Source organism: Mastigoproctus giganteus, chromosome 5 (assembly GCF_048544385.1).
Source record: "Mastigoproctus giganteus isolate SK-2022 chromosome 5, ASM4854438v1, whole genome shotgun sequence".
Classification (NCBI taxonomy): Eukaryota; Metazoa; Arthropoda; class Arachnida; order Uropygi; family Thelyphonidae; genus Mastigoproctus; species Mastigoproctus giganteus.
Genome location: NC_143579.1, coordinates 120,959,721 through 120,985,860, shown reverse-complemented (window position 1 = coordinate 120,985,860; position 26,140 = coordinate 120,959,721). Strand labels below are relative to the sequence as shown.

The 26,140-nt window shown below is 39.1% G+C and overlaps 1 protein-coding gene across 1 annotated transcript in view; it reads right to left on the bottom strand.

Moving 5' to 3' along the window:
• LOC150085669 (putative sodium/potassium/calcium exchanger CG1090) overlaps positions 1–25,503 on the bottom strand; it is a 273,451-nt gene extending 247,948 nt beyond the window's left edge. The window contains exon 1 of the mRNA XM_090374171.1: positions 25,191–25,503. The gene's annotated coding sequence lies outside the window, so the exon portion shown is untranslated. The remainder of the gene's footprint in view (positions 1–25,190) is intronic.
• Positions 25,504–26,140: the final 637 nt, after the last annotated feature.

Below are 26,140 nucleotides of genomic sequence, written 5' to 3'. Positions count from 1 at the left end.
GTGCTCTTATGAAGAAAGGCTTAAGTTTTGCAAATTACAGTGTCTGGAGACTAGGCACTAGCGAGGTGATCTGATAGAGGTGTATAAAGCCTTGAATGGTTTAAGCATGCTCAATGCTGATGGGATTCTTCCTCTAGCTCAGAAAAATCACCTGAGAGGACATAAATTCAAATTGAGGAAAGACAGATGTAGGATAGACGTGCGGAAATTTGCCTTTAGCCAGCGGGTGGTTGGTTGTAGGAACAGACTTCCATCACTTGTGGTGGAGGTTGATAGCCTAAATAAGTTTAAGGCTCAGCTGGACAGGTATTTGGAACGAACAGAGGGGTGAAGTGGAAGTGGTTTTTTTTTTTTTTTTTTTGGCTGATGCTGCATAAGCTTGCTTTCTTGCATCAAATGCCTCTACTAATGCTAATGCTAATCTTCAGGTGACGATGAATTTACAGACATTTATTTCATGCCAGTAGTATAAGGTTGGGGTTCTAACCGAGTACGGCTCTATGAATTTTGGCGTCAATTTTCGTGCGTGCTGCCGCGTCGGTCGCTTGTTTTGCCGTTCAGGTTTTGCGCGTGTGCCGGTGAGGCGAGCCGAGGTTTAGGCTTAGCTGTTGCGCCGAGGCTTAGTTGCGGAGTCGGAGGAAAAAATATTTTAGTTCTTATTTTGCCTGCTAGATGGCACCACTTATTTTTCGCATTAAATATATAAATTTTATTTTCACTTTACCAAGGCTCGAACCCATGTTGTTGCTACTGGTGGTCCGGTGCTTATCCCCACGGCTACCCTTTCAGTTGTAAGAATATGTGTAAATGTAGCTCTTATAGTTAAGAGTGGTGTGAGTGTGACGTAGGAAGTTGTATTTCGCCTTGTTCTGATTGGCGGGCGATATGAACCGATGTTCTGATTGGTTTGGGGGTATAAACCGACTTCGACTCTGAGTTTACCGGTGATTTTCTGGTCGCTTGATGCCGTAGAAATCGTCTGTTTTTGCCGCGTTGGTTTTCAAGGTAGCGTTGGAGGGTGCGCAATGAATTGTGGGTTCGTGCACGCACACACACACACACACACACAAGCCCGAGTTCTCGCGCGCGCGCGCACGCACACACACACACACACAAGCCCGAGTTCTCGTGTGCGTGCACGCACACACACACACACACACACACACACACACACACACACACACACACACACACAAGAAAATAGAGCAGTAGACATTCTTTCCCAAGACAAAGGATTTGGCGGGAAAAACGTGGACGCTGTAGACATACGGGTATCTGGGGGCCACACCACTTAGCGCACGACGATGCCCACGACAACAGAAGCCCACGAAACAGTGCCGCCATCTAGCGAGTCATTCTGAAAGCTGAAAAGTCTGAAATTAAAGATTTTATTTAAATATATATTTTTCTCACATACGGGTACTTGGGGGGTCACAAAAGTTCGAGCACGACGATGCCCACGACAACAGAAGCCCACGAAACAGTGTCGCCATCTAGCGAGTCATTCTGAAAGCTGAAATCAAAGATTTTATTTTATTTAAGGTGTTTAAATATATATATTTTTTTTTCCCTATGTAGCTATGACTTTGCCGTTTAAATATATTTCAGTGGCTTTGCAAGATGTAGCGCCATCTGTGGAAGCAAACTGAAAGCTGAAATTAAGGATTTTATTTAAATATATATATATTTTTTCCCCACATACGGATACTTGGGGCCACAATACTTCTTGAACGGAGAATGCACGACATCGGAAGACCTAGATACTATGTCGCCATCTAGCGAGTCATTCTGAAAGTTGAAAAATCTGAAATTAAGGATTTTATTTAAATATATATTTTTTCCCCACTTACGGATACTTGGGGCTACAATACTTCTTGAACGGAGATTGTCACGACATCGTAACAACCAAGAAACTGTGTCGCCATCTAGCGTGTCATTCTGAAAGCTGAAATCTGAAATTAAGTATTTTCTTTAAGTTGCTTTGATGTTTAAATTTTTTTTTTTTTTTTTACCAAAAGCACTGAGACTGTCATAACATCGTAACTACCAAGAAACTGTGGCGCCATCTACCAGGTCATTCTGAAAGTTGAAAATCTGAAATTAAAGATTTTATTTAAGATGTTTAAATATATATTTTTCCAATAGCTATGACTTTGACGTTTAAAATATATTTCCGTGGCTTTGCAAGATGTAAGTTGATGTTCATTCTGTAAGTTGAAAATCTGAAATTAAGTATTTTCATTTTATGTGTTTTTGTTTAATGTTATGTGTGCTTTTTTTTTTTTTTGATGGTTAAATTTATATGTATATATTTTTACCTATAACTATTTGTGATGGTTCAAGTTGAATTTGTATTCTGATGATTAGTCTATCTTGGAAAAAAAAAAAAAAAAACTGAAAAGTAAAATGTATTGATGTGTATATTTATTTATTTACCGTCTTCATGATATGGTGGCGCCATATTCAGATTCTATCTGCAACTTTGATTTTTTTTTTAATCTATATTTGAAATCATTTTATGTCTTTTTTCTCTTTCCTAAAAGTAACTTCTCAATTTTTAAAAAAGGTTATTGATTAATGGAAAATTAAAACCTATTTTCTACTTTCTAAGAAAAAAGACAGACAATATTTTTTCAAATAGATATGTTTTATTGGTAAGTTTTACAGATGTAGTTACTAATCACAAAAAAAATTCAACACAAACACTTACATGTGTACATTGCTTTGATCAGAACGGATACTTCGTATATTTCGTCGTGTAAGCAGTTTGAAGTTCTTCGATCATCGAAACTACAGCGTTGTACAAAGCATAAGGGTTGAACACCGTAGCTACACCTTCTTTCAAACACTTAGCAGAAAAAATTTTAACAGTTGTAGATGGTTCAGCATTTCTAAGAAAATAAGCATAAACATCGTTAAACGAAACATCGAGGGAGTCGATAAAGACATCATTCTTTATGCGCTCTCTAACGCAGTCAAGATGCTCCAATATAACTGTTTGCATTAACAGAAATGCAGGTTTTTCGTCTTCTAGACGTTCAAGAAAAGAATCTATGTCTATGATTCTAGTATATATCGATTCTATTTCAGAAAGGTGTAGAGTCATTCGTCTTTCTGCAGCTAGCGAGAATTGCTTCCAATAGAAATCACAAACACCACCATCAGTAATGATTCGCAGTCCATGTAGTAGGATTTCATCTTTAGATCTAGCTCTTAAGGAAAGCAAGATACCGTCCATTTTGTCTTTGAATTCATTCCATTGTCTTCTCGATAACAACATGTGCGTATTAGATGTCTCGATCGCCACATGTGGCTCGAATTCGTGGCAATAAACACGAACTGTACAACTGTGACTCAGACGTCTGTAGAAAGTTACGTTCGGTTTTCTTACTTCGTCAAACATTTCATGCAGTGGCATTTTAGGGAAAAACAACAACGGTGTAAAAATTTACAACCACGCTGAGAAAGTTCCAAACTGTAAATGTGGTCTAAGAGCTATAACAGCATGTGTTTAGATTCTAACCGTGTTGTTACTGGCTCATAAACTCGTGACGTATCAGGAACAGGTAGAGGCGTGTTGTACAAAGGTTATATAACCGCATATAGTTAGCGCAGATGTTGCTCCCAAGTCTTTGTTCAAATTTAGAATGCTAAAGCAAAAGGTAACTCAAATTCAAAGGCTTCGTTTGGTCACAGCTAGACACAAGACGTACAAAGACTATATATAACTAGAGGAGATACCACCCCCAAGTCGGCTCTACCACTCCCAAAGCCTTTGTACGACATGTGCCTGTACTACCGCTCCCTAGACTTTGTTCAAAATGTAGAGTGACAAAAAGTGCCATCTATCTGCAACTTTGAATTTTTCTGTATACATTATTTTTTAAAATTCATATCGATCCTTTTCCTAACAATATTCAAAGTATTGCTTCTAAGTTTAATGAAAAAATATACTTTTATTCTGAAATCAAAAAAAATTGTTTAAACTATCAATGAAAGTTAAGAGTTTAAGTTGGCACCATCTAGAGAGTGTTTCTGCAAGTTGATTTATTAATTTTTTATTAACTGACTACTATTCTTAGCAAGACAAGCATGTGATTTTGTGTTTTCTTAAGTTCATAACATTCCTTAGAAAGACAAAATAGAATCGCAGCAACCAAATATCTTTTTACCCCCAACACAAGGCTTTCAAAACAGTTAAGATTTTTTTTTTTTTCTAACGCTCATTGCTTTCAAAAATGCATTTCAAGGCAAGTATAACAAGTTCCATGACATGGCATATTTTAAAGTTAAAAACTGGCTCCATCTAGTGTGTGTTTCTGCAGGTTGATTTATTATTATTTTTGCAATCTGTTTAATCTCAAAAATAACGCGGTCACTTTATGATCACATGCTGTATCTCACACACACATATAACGGAAATAACTCGTTTCCTTTTCTCACAACCAAAACGGCGACTTTGTTTAAAGTTGATTTATTATTATTATTTTTTATTAACTGGATACTATTGTTAGCAAGACAAGCATACGATTTTTTTTATTAAGTTCATAACATTCCTTAGAAAGACAAAATAGAATCACAGCAACCAAATATATTTTTTTAACGCCAACACAATTCTTTCAAAACAGTAAAGATTTTTTTTTTTTTTCTAGCACTCACTGCTTTTCAAAAACTGCATTTCAGCTTTTAAAATTGAATTTCAAAGCACCAGCCATTCAAACCGTACATTTTAATTACACACTTACAACGTATAGGATGTACAAGAGCGAACTTCGAACGCAGAAACCAAAAAGACAAACCAAACGCATCCACAATGCGCATTCACAGACCTTCTGCTTCGCAGAAGGATTGTGAATGTTCGTCGGTTGGTTATGCCTACAGTGCCAATGTCACTTACTGCATACGCATTCCAAAATTCGATATCATCGTCAAGCTCCAAACCAAAGTCGTTGTTTACAGCCTGGAACTGGTCAAGGGAGTATGATGATTGCCCTGAATATGAACTAGACATACATTTCAAAGCAACAGCATAGTACAAGATGTATGATGACTATTTCAACAAGTTGACTTATTATTTTTGGTCTATTTTGAAATATAACGACTTTACATTATAAAGTAACTTACCAAAATTTAAACTTATTGATTAATGGAAAAAAAAATTAACTTATTTTCTAGTATCTAAGGAAAAAAAAAGAGACAGACAGACATTATTTTGCCAAATACAAATAGTTGATTTTATTGGTTTAACTTTACAGGCTCGAATAGTAGTAAAAAGATTTAAAATACAAAGAAAAATGCTAAACCTAACTACAGTAGCCTGTTTCTGATGTGAACTCGTCACCACTTCCATTGCTCAACATGAATGGTTCTGTAGTGGCACCTGACGTTGAAAACACACTGTCACTAGCGGCATACGGATTCCAAAAAATTCGATGTTATCTTCAAGCTCCAAGTCCACGTCGTTATTAGCACCCTGGAACTGAACATAATTTTCAATGAAGTATGAGGATTCATCTGAAAAGGTTCTAGAAGTAATAGTCGATGACAGATCGCCATAGTAATCAGTGCTTGAAGCTTCAGACATTGAGCTTTCACTGAACGATACCGGTGTTGAGCATTTAACACTTGTAAAATTTAAATCAAGATCACTATTAAATTCATCGTCAAAGTCCTCTGTATGTAAAACGTTTTCAATTTCAGAGGAACCGAGAGAGTTGTTCAAGGCAAAACTTACACTAGCCGATGTACAAGATGTGCGATGATATGCCATTTTTAAAGTTTAAATTGAAATTTAAGCATTGCGGTGTTTTGTGTGCATATTTATAACCGCTCGCAGTCAACACGTAGTACAGATACACAATGTACAGATACACAATGTCGCAATAAAGCAAAGACTTGAACTAAGATAATTTTTTACAACCTATGGAATGTACATGAGTGAACTTCGAACACTGGAACCCCATAGCCAACCAAGCATCAACAACCTTCTGTGAAACTGAAGGGCTGCGGGAACGTTTTTTCTGATTTGCACAGACCAGTCAAACCTAACGCGTACGCAGGATTAGATACAAACCATCAGTAACGATGACATTGGGTTCGAACCTCAGAAAATAAAAATAGAGAAATACATGGCGACAGCTAGGATACGAAATAAGAACTTTCGTTTTGTGTGCGTATTTACAGCAGTCCAAGAGTGAACCTCGAACGATGAAACCACAGCCACCAAAACGCGCCACAGACCTTCTGCGTCGCAGAAGGTCGCGTTTGGGCGGTTAAGAAAATACTTAATTTCAGATTTCAGCTTTCAGAATGACACGCTAGATGGCGACACAGTTTCTTGGTTGTTACGATGTCGTGACAATCTCCGTTCAAGAAGTATTGTAGCCCCAAGTATCCGTAAGTGGGGAAAAAATATATATTTAAATAAAATCCTTAATTTCAGATTTTTCAACTTTCAGAATGACTCGCTAGATGGCGACATAGTATCTAGGTCTTCCGATGTCGTGCATTCTCCGTTCAAGAAGTATTGTGGCCCCAAGTATCCGTATGTGGGGAAAAAATATATATATATTTAAATAAAATCCTTAATTTCAGCTTTCAGTTTGCTTCCACAGATGGCGCTACATCTTGCAAAGCCACTGAAATATATTTAAACGGCAAAGTCATAGCTACATAGGGAAAAAAAAATATATATATTTAAACACCTTAAATAAAATAAAATCTTTGATTTCAGCTTTCAGAATGACTCGCTAGATGGCGACACTGTTTCGTGGGCTTCTGTTGTCGTGGGCATCGTCGTGCTCGAACTTTTGTGACCCCCCAAGTACCCGTATGTGAGAAAAATATATATTTAAATAAAATCTTTAATTTCAGACTTTTCAGCTTTCAGAATGACTCGCTAGATGGCGGCACTGTTTCGTGGGCTTCTGTTGTCGTGGGCATCGTCGTGCGCTAAGTGGTGTGGCCCCCAGATACCCGTATGTCTACAGCGTCCACGTTTTTCCCGCCAAATCCTTTGTCTTGGGAAAGAATGTCTACTGCTCTATTTTCTTGTGTGTGTGTGTGTGTGTGTGTGTGTGTGTGTGTGTGTGTGTGTGTGTGTGTGTGTGTGTGTGTGTGCGTGCGCGCACACGAGAACTCGGGCTTGTGTGTGTGTGTGTGTGCGTGCGTGAACCCACAATTCATTGCGCACCCTCCAACGCTACCTTGAAAACCAACGCGGCAAAAACAGACGATTTCTATGGCATCAAGCGACCAGAAAATCACCGGTAAACTCAGAGTTGAAGTCGGTTTATACCCCCAAACCAATCAGAACATCGGTTCATATCCCCCTCCAATCAGAACAAGGCGAAATACAACTTCCTACGTCACACTCACACCACTCTTAACTATAAGAGCTACATTTACACATATTATTACAACTGAAAGGGTAGCTGTGGGGATAAGCACCGGACCACCAGTAGCAACAACATGGGTTCGAGCCTCGGTAAAGCGAAAATAAGATTTATATATTTAATGCGAAAAATAAGTGGCGCCATCTGGCGGACAAAATAAGAACTAAAATATTTTTTCCTCCGACTCCGCAACTAAGCCTCGGTGCAACAGCTAAGCCTAAACCTCGGCTCGCCTCACCGGCACACGCGCAAAACCTAAACGGCAAAACAAGCGACCGACGCGGCAGCACGCACGAAAATTGACGCCAAAATTCATAGAGCTGTACTCGGTTAGAACCCCAACCTTATACTACTCATGCCTAATTTCTAAATCGTTGAAATGATTTCAAAGTTTTTAAATATATGTTTCGTGTCGCTCGTTTTGGCTATCTGCAACCTGGCAACGCCATATAGGTTCGGCCGTTAATTAACATTGCAAGTTGCTAAAGTTGATTTATGCTCTTTATAACAATTTCTAGTAGATTAAACCTTGATTAGATGATCCTAATTGATTGGACTGTGTTCCAACTGTATATGGTTTTAGTAATGCTGGAGTTATTCAATTTGGATTTACGGGTGATTGGGTCAGTGACTAGAATAATTATGTTACCTGGAGGCAGCCATCGATTCTTCTTGGACGACTGAGAACAAAGGCCTTTGTTGTCGTTGTTTGGTCACGTGACCACAAGGCCTCAACTGGATTGGCAGGAGCTGCCCAACTGAAGGGTGCCAACATTTTCAAGCCTGAATATAGTATCACATGTATTACTTGAATATCGTTGATTATGATTGAGATTAATTAAAATCGATAACTCAGCTATAAATAACATTAAAAGCTGAGAAAAATCTTGAAACTCATCCAAATCCAGGAACCATTAATTTATAATGGATCTGGACCGTTAAATTGCGTCCTTGGATGGTTTACCACCATTACTTTCCTCTGCACATACTGTTGCTGGAAGTGATAATGTGAACAAAGTGATTGCACACACTCCTAAGGAACCTAGAATGGAGAATCCTAGACTAGATCTCAAAGATTCATCCACACCTATGGAGAAGACTTTGCCTGAGCCTTTATTAGATCTTAGTTCCTCTCCCCTTGAAGATTCTGTTGCTGTTGCTCACATCAACTTAACGCTAGGAGTACATATGGAACAAGAACTGGCCTCTCTACCATTCTTTCTGTTGGGGGCAGACTAACAAATTAACAAAGCAAGTAACTACTGAAATACAAGCATCTGGTCTGCCATGGAGCAGATTGTAATCAATGTGATCATGAAGAACGAGCGCCTTAGGCCAAGCTGGATGAAAAAGAGCTCCAGATGAATAAAATACAAGAGATTTATAAAACACAACACCTAAGGATTTTTATCCTGGTTTCTCTCAGCTATCTTTCTCATATGCTCAAGCTACGCAGCTATACACTCCGACTCAGACCTCAAAATCAATAGCAGGTAAGTTTACTTAGCAGTAACATGTAATTCTGATTAAGGTGCAGGAGGGTAAAACAGGAGATTAAAGCTAAATTCATCTCGAACATTACGGAAGTCAGAGTTAAATACATGTGGAAAATACGGGCAAATGGGGTATTAATAGAAACTGCGACGTCTCAAGATCTTGAAAAGATAAAAACTGTGTCAAAATTACAAAAGTGCAATTTAAAACCTGAGTTTACCAGAAAGCTAGGCCCAAAGATTGTGTGATTTATGATGTTCACAAAGACTCCAAGATTGATTATATAATTGAAGATATCTATCAGAAATATTTGAACGACTATGACTTTGCACTTGAGGATGTTAAAAAGCAAATTAAGCCTCGATTTCCAACTAAGCCAAAACCTAATAAGTCCAATATAAATTGGATTTTAGAAGTTACTGGTACGATTTGTATGCTCGTAGAATTTATCTAGCGTGGACATCTCACACGGTTACGGATTATACCATAGTTCTCAGGTGCTATAAATGCCTGGGATGTGGCGGCTCTGCAAGATCATTTTCTCAAGCACAAACTTGTGGACACTGTGGACTAACTGGACACAATCTTATAGATTGCCCAAACAAGGAGAAACCAGCTGAATATCCAAACTGTAAGAAGCGAAAGAAGGACTCCCACTCCTTCAGAGATCCTAAATGCCAAGAGTACTTAAAAGGAGTAGATGCTGTTCGCCCAAAGACATTTTATGGATAGAAACAACATCAAGTATTAATTCTAGTACTTCACTAGCAACAGAAATCAGGTTTTTGCAGTTAAACTGCCAACGATCCATTTCAGTTACAAATGACTTAATAAAAGTGTTCACAAAAACTTTCTATTTGAATTATGGCTCTTCAAGAGCCCTATTCATACAAAGGTCTTGTAAAGGGTGAAACAACAAATATACACGTATAATTATAACCCAGTTTAATGTAAAATATATAAAATATACTAAGAGGCAGTAGCTTTCGAGACTGGCGTGTCTCTTTATCAACTAAAATTCAAATACAAAATACAACGGATACGTGCAATGAGCTGAGTGAGGCACGTTAATCAATGTGCCTCACTCCAATCCAACTGCTGTTAGAACTGATGGAAATACCCAATCTTGGCTTTGGGCTGCAAAGCCATCTTAGATCAAAGTCTTACAGTTACAAGAATTCCAGTCTCTGCTCCAACCATGCTGTTTGTGTGTGTCTGGAAGGTCTGTTTGGCCAAGTCCATGCTATCTCGTTATATTGTCAATGCTCCCAATACAGAGACTCTATACAACCGTCTGTGGACTACCTGGACATGACACTTAATATTCAGCATGGGAAGAATGTTATTGTCATGTGAGATGCTAATACTGAGTCTACACTGTGGAGTGCTGCAACTACAAATGAAAAGGGTGAACTATTGGAAGACCTAATCGTATCTCACCGCTTAACTATTTTAAATACCCCTGGTCATCCACCAACAAGCATGATGCCTGTGGGTTCTTATCACATCGACATTCCTCTCGCATCTTCTTTTATTAGTCCAAGACTTTCTAACTGGAAGTTGCGCACTAGCTGGTCTACCAGCGATCATAGCATCATGACATTCCAACTTAATTATGATTAACGGCGATTCAGATTTGATCCCACCGACGTTCCAAGATTTCACACAAAGAAAGCAAAGTGCGATAAATTTGATTCTGCACTTAAAGACTCCTTGACACAAGACCAAAGAACAATTGACTACGCTCACCACAGATGAACAGGCACGAGTAGTTCAAAACAGAATTAGTACAGCTTGTAGGTAATCCATGAGCTATAGGAAAAGGAAGCCCTACCATGTGCCATGGTGATCCTCAGATTTGCCCAATTAAAATCTTTGAAGAGACAGGCAAGAAGAGATTTCCAGAAAGCGAAGAAAGACAGTTCTCATTCCATTTTGGAGGCTGTACTTTTGCAAAACAGATACAAACAAGCCCATAGAAACTATCATTATGAAATCTACAAGAGGAAAAAAGCCTCTTGGGAGCAACTGGTGAGCACTCAGGGAAACAGTTCTCCTTCGGGGCTCGTAACCATATCTTGGGAGCCCACCATGAATAGGATCCTGGGTGTTATTATTTATCAAGAAGAAGTACTGATCCAAAACAGATAGACATCACTTTGAAAAATGCGTGTTATTCGGGCTTGCCTGATGAACTTCCTTTTAGCTTTGAGGAGATTGATATTGCTATCCAACCATGCGTTCAGGCAAATGTCCTGGACTTGATGGCATTGAAGGGGATGGGCTCGAGCGTGTATGGAAAATGATTCCTGTAGTTTTTACATCATTATTCAACTCTTGTCTTAATCCCTACAATTTGGAAAGTTGCTAACTTAAAAATTCTTCTCAAAAATTCAAAGAAGCCAGAATCTGATCCACTGTTATACAGGGTGATTCACTACCAGTGAGACAAACTTGCAGGAGGTGTGGGGGCACAAAGACGAATCGGAATCGCATAGCATTGCAGGGTCCGAAATGCCTTCGTCATGCGGTAGAGGACGTTGAACTGGAGGTCGCGCGAACAGCTATCCCGCTGAAAGTCAGCATTTGCGAACCGTTTCTGTTGAAGAAACCAAGTAGCAGAAGTCCTCCGGAGTGGATAATCCGCAGGCTCCAATGATTGGACGCGTTGCAGATGGTATGAACTCATTTGGTTTGTTGACAGTATCCTCCATACAGTAGATTGGGAAATACCCAATCGTTGGCCTATCGCTCGAGTACTCGTACTCGAATTGCCTTCTGCAAGACATAGGACATTCTTCTCATTGCCTGGCGTCCTCGTCGTTCGCTCTCGATTCATGGTCTCACGTAACCTTCTGTGCACACGTGCGAAAATCGTATGATGAGGATCATCATACGATTTTCGCACGCCTGTGCTGGAAACGTTCCAGGTACAAGCGCAGAACGGCGCGCCCGGTAGAGTCCGCAGCTCCATACTCAAGGTGCATGTCGGCCAATTCAACGTTTGAATACTCATCCATCCTACTGCCTCGGGAACCGGTTCGCAAATGCTGACTTCCAGCGGGATCGCTGTTCACGCGATCCCCCGTTTAACGTCCTCTACCTCATGACGAAGGCATTTCAGACCCTGCAATGCTATGTGATTCCGATTCGCCTTTGTGCCCCTACACCTCCTGCAAGTTTGTCGCTGGTAGTGAATCACCCTGTATATGCCTATTGTCTCGCTCCCTGTTGTGGGCAAGGCTCTTGAAAAAGTTATTGCGAGTCGTCTTTTGACTACCTATATTAGGAAAGGAATTTCTTCACCTGTACAGTTCTGTTTGCAAAAAGGTAGAGGAACTGAAGATGTTATTTCTTCTCTTTTAGATATACAGTGGAAACTATGACCAGATATCTGCTTCACCTTTTTGTGGACTTCAAAGGGGCCTTTGACACCTTTTGGTGGCAAAGTGCCCTGGAGAGGTTCCAAGACGCCAAAGAGTCTACACCTATGTACTCAGTTGCTGATGAGCTAGTTTTTGAAGCGCTCACTTTTTAAGAATGGTTCCATTCATGTTTCAAGAAAATTTACAAGAGGATGCCCACAGGGGTATATTCTTGGGCCCTTGTGCTGGAACTAATGTTCGACTCCTGGTTAAATAAACATTTTGACGCAACAACCATGATCGCATATGCAGACGACTTAACCATCTTGGTCCTAGGAGACTCTAGGAAGTCTCTTGAAGATGTTGCCAACCAGGTACTGCAGTAGCTGTCTGGGTGGGTTGACGAGCATAAACTTCAGGTATTTACAAGTAAAACTTTCCAAATGTTGCTTAAAGGCAGGTTAGACAGATGACTCCTCCTCAAAAAAATGCAAAGGACAAGCTAGTAAATACAGTTCAACCGCAAAATACTTGGGAATTGTTTTGGATGATGGTCTGAGCTTTATACCACCAGCAAAATACATTAAAGAAAAATGCAAGTCATTATTATCTAGACTGAGACAAGTAACATGACAAGGGTGGGATCTTAAAAGTCACTTACTGAGATTGTATTATCGCAATATATTCTTATCCATTGTCACATGTGGTGCTGGCGTATGGGGGTATGGGGCAACGAAGTGTGCCATTATTAAACAGCTATTGCAAGTACAGCGTTCTGCCCTTCTTATGTTATCGAAAGCTTGTAGGACAATTTCTACTGCAGCGTTGCAGGTCCTGACAGGAAGGATGCCAATACAACATGAGGTCCAATGTAGGTATTTGAGATATCATCTGAAAAAGACACACCCTACTTCTCTTGATACCGTGGAACTTGACCCTAGTGTTCCAATTACAACTGAAAAGACAATATCGCACACTATTTATGTTGATAAGTGGCAGGCTGACTGGACTATCAGAGTCAGGAAACTTGGCAAGAGGGTATTTGCCAAATGTAAGGAAATTCAGGAAAAGGGACTTATTGTGGTTTGCTCCTGGACTATATGGAACTCATTACTGGTTCCTACATGTACTGGACTTTTGTCTCATCACTGCGGTCTCAATAGCAAGCTATATATAAACTTGGACTGTCTCCTTCCCCCTCTTTCTCTCTCTGGAGGTGAGGAGGATGCAGATCATATTCTTTTGGAGTGTCATAATTATAAGACTTACAGAATGAACTACAACTCATTACTGGTTCCTATGATAGGGAGGATAAAATTATAATTCAAATATTCTAATGTACAAATCTGCAAAAGTAGACAATTTTATTTGCATAAAGCCTTTTATTTTATTCAATTTTAAAACCCTTTAAATTCTTCCAGCTGCTTCTTTCAGTACCTATTTTCTGCCTCATTTTTTTCTTTTAGAATTGAGTTCTAATTCCACCTTTCATCCTGGTATACATTTGGGATGGTTGCTTTCGACATACTAGTGATTTTCTTTATTTTCTTAATTGTTGCAATTGCTAAACGTGCCTCAACCATAACACTAGTCTTAAAATCGGAAAGATCGCCTGTTTCTTCCACGAGTGGATCGATTTAGCCCAAGCAAAGTGTGCAATATTTATGTGATTGTTCTTATTATTGGATTTTAGGAGAACGGTAACTAAGGCTATGTTGCTCCGTGTATATTGCTGTAAATTGCGTGTGTTCTGAGATCGATTTTCTGTTTTGCTGGAATAAAAATCCGAGTTGCAGGGAGAACCAACCATGCTACTCTCGTCTGAGACAGGCTAACTCAGCCACGTTGTGAAAAAGGCCCATAAAAATCATCGACAGGATTCGAACTCAACTCTTTTCCCCCCAGTGTGTGGAGGATGGCGTTCCTACCAACTGTGCTACCCACTATGGCTGTTTATGTGATACCTTGTGACATATTTGATAACTTTGGATCATACATGTGACAAGCACCAACACTACAGGTTCTGGTGGGGGGCTCTCCCGTTCGACTTCGAAGTAATCAGAATTGGCATGTTGTACTACCTTTCTAAAGGATCCACACATATCCACCTGGACGTCACACTTGATCCAGATGACCGAAAACAGAAAAAGCTAGAGACCCTCGCAGTAGGCGTGGCAGTCCAGGTGAATGGCCTTGACACAGGCGGTTTTCACTAAAAAGTCCATCCCGACAGCTGACAGATTTTACTCCAGTTTCTCGACCTGGTTCCACCCACGACCCCACGCGATGTAGTTCTCACGGACCATGGTGCATTTAACAGAAAACTCACCTACTTTGGGATCACCCACGACTCCCTATGTCTGTGGAGAGTAGGCATCATCTGATGTTTGACTGTGAACTGTATGAAGATATCAGATGCATTCTAATCACAAAAATAACATACCCATCACGAAACATGGAATCGCACCTACTAGACACGATGGATGAATATATTTTTTTATTTTATTATTATATTAGGGTTAGCCGTACTTTTAATACATAAATCCATATATGTGTCTGTAAATTGTGTGTGTTCTCTGGTCGATCTGCCTCTTTTACTGGACGGAAAACCCAAGTTTCTGGGAGGAAAACCTTTCTGCGCTTCAGACCGACTAACTGAGCCATGAAGTGAAAAAGCCCCTTAAAGTTCCTTGCTTCATCGACGGTATTCGAACCCGAACCTTTTCCACCCACTGTGAGGAGGACGGTGACAATACCACTCTGTTACCGCGCAGACAAAACGGATGAATATAAGGTCTTTACGAAGTTTGCACAAGCATTCTTTACGCGAAGAAAAGCTCTCATAGTGGGTAATTCTCAAAAACGACCGCTCAGCTGTAGATTGACCAAATGGGACTCAACACTGGACTATTCCGACTCCAAACGCTGCACTGCCCAATGCATGGGGGGGGGGGAGGAGGTAGAACAACGGTCTAGACGACTCGCTTGTTTATTTATGTTGTTTGTTATTTGGTTTTTAGGAGCATTAGCAACTAAGGCCATATTGCACCGGGATATGCTGTGGCCATTCCCTGACCTTTCTGCATCCTCCATATTTGGTGGTGATGGGCTCGAACACCGGTCTAATCAAAGTGTATGTTACACACTGCTGCTCCTTCCCATCTGGCAACGGAGGCGCTAAGATGACTCAGCAATGCCACAAGAATGGACTCCATGGACGGGACAATGTTCCCATGTATGACCAAAAGAGAACTTGACAACTCTTGGATGGGACCACGACATCTGCAGCTTTGCTGCCAGTGCCATTCTGGCGATTTGTACTAAGTCACTTGTTCAGTATCTTTGCTACTTCACCTGGGCCTGGGAAAGGTCTCTGTCCCTTGCCCCCTCTTTTTCTAGTGGGGCATGTCCCCACTGATCTGTCTGGGGTCGCCTTATTGTTCCCATATCTTTCCATCCCGCCAATCGAACTAAAACGACAGAGCACACTCCTTAAATTAACACAAATTACTAGCGTCAACTCACTCTCATTAAACAATTTCGGCCTAATCAAACTCTAGTGCTTACCCCATTCTTATTTATTTTTACAATAGGCCCTTGCCACTGAAATCTTCGGAAATTAAGTGGCAGGGCCTGCCAGGTTACGAAATATAATCTACTGGGTACCTGACCTGCCTCCTTGTAGCAAAGTGTGTCCCATTAGGGGCCATGGCTAAAAGGTCAGAAGATACAACATTACACTACAGAACAATACCCACATACTTTTTAAATCTCTGGCCTCAACAGAGTACTGTGTTCCACAATGCATACAATGCGGAAATAGGAGGAACCCTTGGTGCCGTTAGACCCCAAATACTTTTCGCTACATTTGCATGCCATAAGTGTAATTATTTACTGATGCACCCATCCCAGTTATAAAATAGTGTACTTTTGTTGTTCCCATCCCTATAAACTTCACACGTGAATACAGATTCAAATATTTTTTAGTTTGTAATAAACATGAACGTGGTCATCAATAGCTATATGCCATTCACATCTAATGGGCAAAATGGCATCCTTTTACAACTGTTAACACAAGTAAAGAATTCTATGCGAACTTTATTTTTATTTTAATTACTTTATTTTACATTCTTAGCCAAGAAGTTCTCAAAGCTGCCCTAGCTTGCTGAACCCAATTTGCAAAATGACTGCAGATAGTTTTTGCATGTTTCCACGTTGCCTGCTAATTTATAATTACCCTATTTTGCTTCCTTGCCACTAGTCTCATCCATTAATCGGAAATCCATTTAGGTCTAAATTGCTGTTATGAAAAGTTTAGTAGCTTCGATGATTATTTTCTTGATTGCTTCCCATTTAAATGTTCTTGTTTATCTCTGGCACGACCACCAGGTCAGTGGAGTTTATAATAAATCATCAATACAAACGTTAATCGTATTTAGTAGTCAAGGACTTGAACCCCATCCATTCAAAGAACACGTGCTACTGCACTCACGCTTCTGACCACTTGGTGCCATTGAAAGGAACTTAGAAACTGCTGTAGTCTTACTGACCCAGCTAGCCGGGTGGGTAAAGTGCCTGCCTGGCAACCCAAAGGTCGCGGGTTCGAATCCCGCCTAGGGCTTGGATTAGAGTACTGCAAAAACCTTGGGAGATGCATTATGGCCACAGAAGCCGATGCGCCAACAACTAAAATAAACAGCCATAGTCTTCCATCACAAAATCAAAATTCCTTATCTATACTCTTGACAGTAGTTTTATCATTAAGGAGATTCAATAGGAACATACTGTATTATGGCCACTGCCACCTAGTGATTCCATTACCTGGACATTCTTAATGTATGAAGAGTCACTGCTGCTGTGTGAGTGATCCACCCACAAGTTCCTGTCAATATCTGGAAGGTTCAGTCCCCCATTATAAGACATTCCGTCTGCCTGCCTATATTATTCATTACTCATCACAGTTATTTGACCTACAGTACGCTCCTAATGTCATTAAATTTCCCCAGTGCTTATATCACACCAAATTGACTTAACACTGTAAATGCCAACCACATCATCTGGGTGCATGGTCTTAGATTCTATGTACTTTTTGACCAAGAACATCATTCCCTAGCTCATATCCACCCTGCACACATTGTACTGTCCGTATTGAAATTTCGCATTCCCATCTGTGTGACACCATGTTTTTTTTAATCTCTACTATATCAGCATTTGATGACTTAAAATATTTTAAAGTCATCAAATTTGTTCACTCTACTTATGGCGCTAGTGGCTAAGCAAATACGCTTGCACCTCTTTGCTCTTAGTAATCTTGCCACAACACATGTATTTGCTTTTCTCACGAAGACCCACGCCAGACCTTGTACTTTCCAACACCTACTGCTGTATTGCAAAATATATTTATTCATTATACTCAGCGCAGTCATCTAACTATAGCGGGCTCATACTCTCATTTGTTTTCCCAGCTTGTCACACTACACTGACTTAACATTTGCTCGCAGTTGCTGTTAATATCTTAAGTTCGTGTATCGTCCCAGGCTAGAAGTTTTCCGACCCACCTGATGCTGCCTAGATAACAGTAAATATTCTCGTAGCCCTATCCCTTCTATTTAAGGGTTTGATCCTGTGTAAAGTCTCTCCTTTAAAAAGCACCGACCAGGCTGCGAAAAGTTTTATCCCCATGAGCCTAACACAATCTCTCCAGGGTGAATTGGTTGACCAGGTTATCATGTGCTCTCCGTATTGTATCTGGCCAGAATTGCCGACGTTTTCAAATTTAATTCTAACAGGTGACTTTTTTCTAAATACTGTATTGCATTCTACCTGTTAATAAAAATATCAAATCTTTCATTCTTTAATGTCATCAGTACCAATGTGTACTGATGACATTAAAGAATGAAAGATTTTATCTTTTGTACCCTCAAACGATGATATCTGTTCTACAGCTATGTTGTCCCTAGACAGGAATATCCTGGTCCCATTCCACCTCTTATTTTTCATACAATATATTTCTCGTTTCCTTGACAACAGTCAAGGAAATTGCTAGCTCGTGTGGGACCTTGGATCTGCCTTTGAGGATGTCACTTTCTATTTGTGGGGTGTGGACTCTAATGTTGGCCTGGGCAGCTGAGTGCTTGATGATGGGTCCCTCTCTTTTATTCTTTCAAGGGCATCAACCCTGTTGTTCGATTCCTCAAAGAAGTCCACCAGAACGCTGAACTTGTTTAACCTTCTCATGCTCTTTACAACGAATACACAAAAAAGGCACAGCCTTTAACTGTATCATGACAGGCTAAAGGTTGCAAAGAGGCAACGGAATAAATTATAAAACGCCGATTCGGAAGAAGACGTCCTCCCGAGCGAGTTCACTTCTCTGAACTTTTAAACAAAACTAAGAGACAGGAGTATAATAACGCTACACTATTATTCGCCAGCAATACTTTATAATTATTCTTAGCTATATGTTGCAAGGAAACCTGAGGCTTATGCTGTACCAGCCAAAAAAAAAAAAAAAAAAAAAAAAAAATCCCCCGAGTTACCCTTGAGAGAGAGAGACAGAGTCAAAAGTAGAATGGAATCACTAAGAAATAAGAATGATTATAACCAGCTCAGGACCTTGGGTGTGCTAAGCCCATACTCACCAGATGTGAGCCGTGGGCAAAACGTCACTTTTGTATGAGATCACTTTTGTATTGCTATGAAAATATAGTTTATGGAGTTAAAGAAACACTTATAATATTAACTAGTCCTGTGCAATTACATAGATGCTAAATTGTGCTGGAATCATTCTTGTCGATACAATAACCACATTGGCAGACTATCAATCTTATATCAATACAGTGACTACCAGTGGTGTATTCTGGCCGGAACGCAACGCACGATGTTCCGGACTTTTTTATAAATTGTAGAAAATCGTTAATTTTATACATCTAATATTATGAAACAATGGCATAATCAAAGAGGAGAGAGAAATACAGTATCTATTTTACCCAGTGCTACTAAAAATATATATTAATAGTAATTTTTAAAATTAATAGATTTCTTCAAACATTTATTTAAAAACAAAAATATAAATTTCGCAATGAAACTTGAACGTTTCTTACTGAAGTACAATGTGTTAGATAAAGAGATCCAACGAAAAGAGAATACTGTAATGCGTGCGAACCAGTGTTGCCATTTTAGCGGTTTTCCCGCTAGATTTAGCGGAATTGCTTCAGGTTTAGCGGATTAAAATAGCGGATTTTTTAGCGGGAAGAGTATAAATGTTCAGCATTTTATATATTTTGGCAATGTAACATTTAAATTAAGAAATATTTATTTAACAAATATTAAATTAATTGTTCAAGTAATTATTTAATTAACAATAAAAATATTTCATAATTGAAATGTTTTATCGATATACATCATAAACATAGTAGGGATATCATATTTCATAGTTTTTTTTTATAAAGCGAAGAATCGGTTTTATATTATTCTGGAATTTCCCTGAGGAAATTCCAGAATAATATAAAAAAAAAAGAAAAAAAAAAAAGAAAGATTTATTATAGTCAGTGCTCAATGGCTTTTCAAATTATAGTTTGTTACTAGATGAATCAAACGATATTAGTGTAACAAAACTATTAGGTATTGCAATTGTGTATTATGATGAGCAATTCGATAAAAGAGTTTCTACATTCTTAGCTCTTGTAGAATTAGATCAATGTGACGCTGAAAATATTTCAAATTCAATTAAAATAACGCTGGAAAATTTTAAACTTCCTTTAAATAAATTTTCTGTTTATACTCCGGGACGACCAAACGGTCAGAGGAGTTTACAAGATACACAGAATACAAGAAACAGTACCGTATTCAGCAGTCACAGGCTTGAACCCCGGTCACTCAAGGCACGTGTATTTATACACCCGCGCGCCTGACCACTAGGCTACGGCATCAGAGCCAGTCTGTTTTCAGTATCATTTAATCTACCTTCCATAATTACAATATACCAAAAATAATATGAAGAATTAGCTGAAACGATTTAAACCAGAATTTAAATAATTTGTGGGCACTGGGACAGATAATGCTAGCGTTATGATTGAAGTTAATAACAGCGTTTATACACATTTGAAGTCCGATGTACCGAAATTGATATTAATTAAATGCGTATGTCATTCTTTGCAATTAGCAGTATCTCATGCAACCCGCGAAACATTCCCTAGAAGTCTAGAATTCATGATCGCTGAAACTTATAATTGGTTTAGTAAATCCACTAGCTGACAAAATCAATTCAAATATTTATACAGTGCCATAAACGATGGTGCAGATCCGAAAAGCGTCCCGGTAGTCAGGTGGGAAGGAGCAGCAGTGCGTAGCACACGCTTCTTGATTAGACCGGGGTTCGAGCCCGTCACCACCAAATACGGAGGATGCGGAAAGGTCAGGGAATGACCACCGCATATCCCCGGAGCAATATGGCCTTAGTTGCTAATGCTCCTAAAAACCAAATAACAAACTAACAAACAAACAGATCCGAAAAAGATAGTTCATTCGTGTCAAACAAGGTGATTATCCATTGAAGTTGCTATAACAAGAATTTTAGAATTTTGTTTGTTTTTATTCACTACAAAGTACAGTACAAACAAATGAAAATTTTAAAAATTTGGCGGGTTAAGTGTTAAAAATAGCGGATTTTGAGTATGCGGCTAGCGGGAAATATTATTAAGAGTTGGCAACACTGGTGCGAACGCGGCATTGAGCTGAAAGCTAGAACTGGTTGTTCTACGAACTTGAGTCTTAAGTCTGACTCAGTTACTGTACAATCGATGTGACGTTATCATATCAGTCTTCTGGAGAACGAGCGTTCCGGTACTATTTTTTTTTAGCAATAGACCCAGTGGTGAGCTGTGAATATTTTAACAATGGGCTCGCAGTTTTTCCGAATTTCTACCGAATAATTTGATCGGTCACGGAAGTGACGTCATCCGCGGTTTCCACCAGAGGCGCTGCCTACGCTTACCCTACTAGTAGTGATTAGTGTGCGTGACTGACCGGTATGAAATCTCGAGTCAGGAGCGGATTCTGGGGGGGGGACAGATGAGGCTTGTTACCCCCATAAACATGCGTATAAGGTCCATCTTAAAAAAAGAAAAGAAAAACCTCGTCGTCATGCCTCTCCTTACAATGATACCTCAATAAGATAGTGTCTGGAGTTCTTTTTAGAAAATTTGAATATTATGACGTCGCAATCACACTTCTTGAAGTTACTACTGCAATAAGTATGATTGCAACAATAAAAGTGTTTGTCATATACTAACACTAAGTGCCAGGGTGGCCGAGTGGTTAAGGCGCCAGAAACTCTCAACTTAGAATTCAATTAACCTACGAGAGACTTAACGCAATGACGAGCTACCATATGAGAGGTTTGGTCCACACTTGTTGTGGTCGTCGGTTCGAATCCCACCCCTGGCGTAATATTTCCAGCAACCCCACAGCAACGTATCAACTCTGTGGTATTACACTGACAGTGGTAGAGAATGAAAGGGACCTGGGGGTGGTTGTGCAGGCAGATATGAAGTTCTCTGAGCAGTGCAGACGGGCTGCAAGAGTAGCTCACGGTGTATTGTCAATGATATATAGGAATTTTTCTAGCAGGGATAAGGAGGTGATTATTCCCTTGTATAAGGCAATGGTCAGGCCACACCTAGAGTACTGTATACAGGCCTGGAGGCCTCATTTCAAGAAGGATGTAGAGCTGCTGGAACGAGTACAGAGAAGGGCAACAAGATTAGTGAATGGAACAAAGGGGTGCTCTTACGAAGAAAGGCTTAAGTTTTGCAAATTACAGTGTCTGGAGACTAGGCACCAGCGAGGTGATCTGATAGAGGTGTATAAAGCATTGAATGGTTTGAGCATGCTCAATGCTGATGGGATTCTTCCTCTCGCTCAGAATAATCACCTGAGAGGGCATAAATTCAAATTGAGGAAAGACAGATGTAGGATAGACGTGCGGAAATTTGCCTTTAGCCAGCGAGTGGTTGGTTGGTGGAACAGACTTCCATCCCTTGTCGTGGAAGTTGATAGCCTAAATAAGTTTAAGGCTCAGCTGGACAGGTATTTTGAACGAACAGAGGGGTGAAGTGGGAGTGGTTTTTTTTTTTTTTTTTTTCTGGCTGATGCTGCATAAGCTTGCTTTCTTGCATCAAATGCCTCTGCTAATGCTAATATGACTGCGAGAATACAAGTGTTCATCATATGACTGCTACAATACAAGTATTTGTCATATGACGGTAACAATACAAATATTTGTCAACAATTTCTTTTTTTCTTGTCGCATTTTCGTTATGTTCCATTGTTTGGTTCCCCTAACAGCTGCGTATGTCGTTTGAACTACAAGATCGGTACTTCAATCGACGCTGTTTTCTAGAGACATTTAGATGTATACTTGCAATCGCTAGTATACTTTAGTTATCATACTTTACTTTACTTTTTTTCTCTTACTTTAGTTATCATAAATCCATTGTATCATGATTTCCAGAAATTAAGAAAATTTGCGAATGTTCAATAAAATATTTACAATACAAAAGCTCTTTTATTTCGCAATCAATATGCACACCCAGGGTCCTGAGCTGGATATCATTATTCTTTTTCTTGGTGATTCCTTTCTTTCTCTTTCTCTCAGGATAACTTGAGCATTTTTTTTTTTTTTTTTTTGGCTGGTGCAGCCAAATCAAAATTCCTAAAAGAAACGCGAAGGATATTTTCACATAAACAATCTACCGCGCGTGCTCGGCACACGCGCAACTTTTTTATTCGTCTTTTTTTTTTTACAACTCGGGGAAATATAATGGATATTTTTTTTTCATGATAAAATTTTAATATTATGAATAAAAAATAACATGAAATATTTCCCATATCACAAATAACAAAACAAATATTATGAAAAAAATTATTACACAAATATTCAAGAAAAATTGTCATATGCAATTTACTTCTCTATTATTTGTTGTGTATCTGCTTTGCTGAGCGATGATTACAGAGGAATGATTTCCTCTGTAATGTTGGCAGGGTTGGTAGTGGCAGTGTGCTACTGCAACAGGATCTAGTAAATTTGGAAAGGTGGGCTGAGAAGTGGCAACTGAAGTTTAACATTGACAAATGCAAACTACAGTACTGCATATGGGTAGAAGTAACCCCAGAGGAACGTACCAACTGTGTGGTACTACACTTAAGGTGATAGAAAATGAAAAAGACCTGGGAGTAATTGTGTAGCCAGATATGAAGTTTTCTGAGCGGTGCAGACAGCCTGCCTAGCAGCCTAGGGTTTTGTCAATGATACACAGGAATTTAGCTAGCAGGGAAAAGGTGATTGTTCCTCTGTATAAGGCAATGGTCAGGCCACGCCTTGAGTACTGCGTACAGGTCTGGAGGCCTCATTTTAGGAAGGATGTAGATTTGCTTGAGCGTGTACAGAGCAGGGCAACAAGATGGGTAAGGGGAATGAAGGGATCCTCTTACCAAGAGAGGCTTAAGTTCTGAAAATTGCAGCGGCTGGAGACTAGGCACCTGCGAGTTGATCTGTCTTTTGTCTTTGACAAAATCTCTAAAATCTTTAATTTTTATTTCATATTTTATCAGAAAACTTAAAATTTCTTATTCGGTTTTCACCGTCTGACCACCGAGACGAAAGTTCTTTCATATTCTATGATTTCGGGTAGCATATGTTTAAAATTTCTTTCAATTCCTCGTCGTCAATGGAATCATTATTTAATTTGAAATCGCTCTGTTGCATTGATAACTTATCCTTTAAGGATAAAACAATGTATTTAATAACTTGTCACAAGATAATTTTTTAAATGTGTTCTTACTTTCCAATTTGATTCCTTCAAATTCTTTCCACTTCAACATGCTCCCAATTTTAGCGTCATAATTTCTTTTGGAATTTTTCAAATTAACAATAGCATTTATAGTTCGAATAATTAATTTATCTGGTTTTACCATAGTGATTTTGTAAAGCTTCTGAAAGGTAAGAGAGCTGCAGGATGCTGATCATTAGTGCTAAATCGTTAAGAAATTCCACATTGAAAAGTCAATTTAATAATCCCGAAAATTTAACTTCTGTTCAAAACGTTTCCACAAAGCCGGATAATTCCTACAATCCGCAAGCTACAAGCTGCTCATCGTGGCCCGAACACACGACCGATTTTTATAATTTCCACGTCAACTTCTTTAGCCGTAATCCTTATTACGGCTAAAACTAATGCATAGTTTTTTTTTTTTTTTAATTATTGCCTGTATGCCATTATATTTTAGAACATTTTCCTACACAGTGAAAGACTCGACGAAGTTTCAAAATCTGCTAACATTTCATCTTCGTAAAGTGCATATAATATCTTAGTTACCTCAATCTCCCCCCCCCCCCCCCCAGTTCTTTGAATATTGTTAAAATGTCGGAATCACTCGGATATTCAGCTGCTGTGACCATGTAAACAGTAGAAATTTGCTGGAAGGCGTAGATCACTCGCTTCTCCGATAAACATATGCCCGTTTGCAGAGGATTCTGCAAACGGGATGACTGGCTATGGAAAGCAGATTGACGAGCTCGACTTCTCGGTATATGACGGCAGGGTGACACAATTAATTACAGACCTGTTAGTTTAACTTCTGCATTTTTCCCGTTAGGGTCCCAGTTATATCGTGTGGAGACCTTTTAATTACTGTACCGGCAGTAAAGACGTTGAGAAAGGGGAGAGGGACGGAGCTTCCTGGGGAATAGTATTTTTGATTTTAAAACGACTACATAAAGATTATTTAATCACCAATGACGTTGGCCTTCATTAAATATTCCCAGCGATAAATGTAAGACTCATAAATCCAGGAGCATAAACAGAAACAAACTTGATTTTTAAGGAGTTTTTGATTAATCATTTCGCTTTATTAAAAAGGATAAAATACTACTTACCACTTTACGGAGTATTATTAACAAGCAGTACTATTACTTTTCTTTCTGGGTCTTTTATATTGAAATGCTTACTAACAATTCACCATTTAAAAACTATGTGCTTATCATATAAACATTTTATCAGTAGGTCACTCTAAAAATAACAAGCACAAAAGACAATTTTATGAATCGTACTTTTGGAACGTCAGTCATGTGGGTATCATGATCTACGTGCATGTTTTTCTTATGTTGATCTAAGGGCAATGGTGCTACAAACGAGCATACAAAATAACAGCTCTCATAGGATGAAAGTGAAATTTGCACTGACATAGCAGGTCATGATTGAAAATGGCTAGGTGCCTTGGTGGGCGTGTTCGTAGGCGTGGACAAACACGTGCATCTGTGGCTACAGTAACAATTCTCAACGTTTATCCTAATAGAATCTAAGCTCCCCTCCCTTTCCCGAACATATCAGCTGTGTCGAATAAACAAATGTGTGAGGGTTGAGCCTACCAATTTGTGTATCGGCCAAATAGGAGAATAAATTTTTTTTTTTACATTTTAGATTATACATTTATAAAATATAATCTATACTGTATTTATATTTGTTTACCAGTACGAAATGTACGCCCCCCCAAAAAAACAAAGTTTCTGGGTGCGACAATGTAAGAAGTCAACTGGTCTAAATCAGCAACCTTTTACAAATATTACCGACAAACCACTGAAATTTTGAGCCTTGCCTTTCATAAAAAAAAAATAAAAAAAAAAGATAAAAACTTTTCCTTTCTGAATAACAAAAATATAATGCTCTTCACTGTTTCTATCTTAATGAGGTAAATTGTTATTTCCTTGCATACAAAAATAATTTGTTTTCGCTCTTTTTTTTTTTTGTTTTTTAAACTATCCTGCGAACAAGCGCGAGGGTGCATAAGTACACGTGCTTTGAGTGACCGGAGTTAAAAGTCCATGAC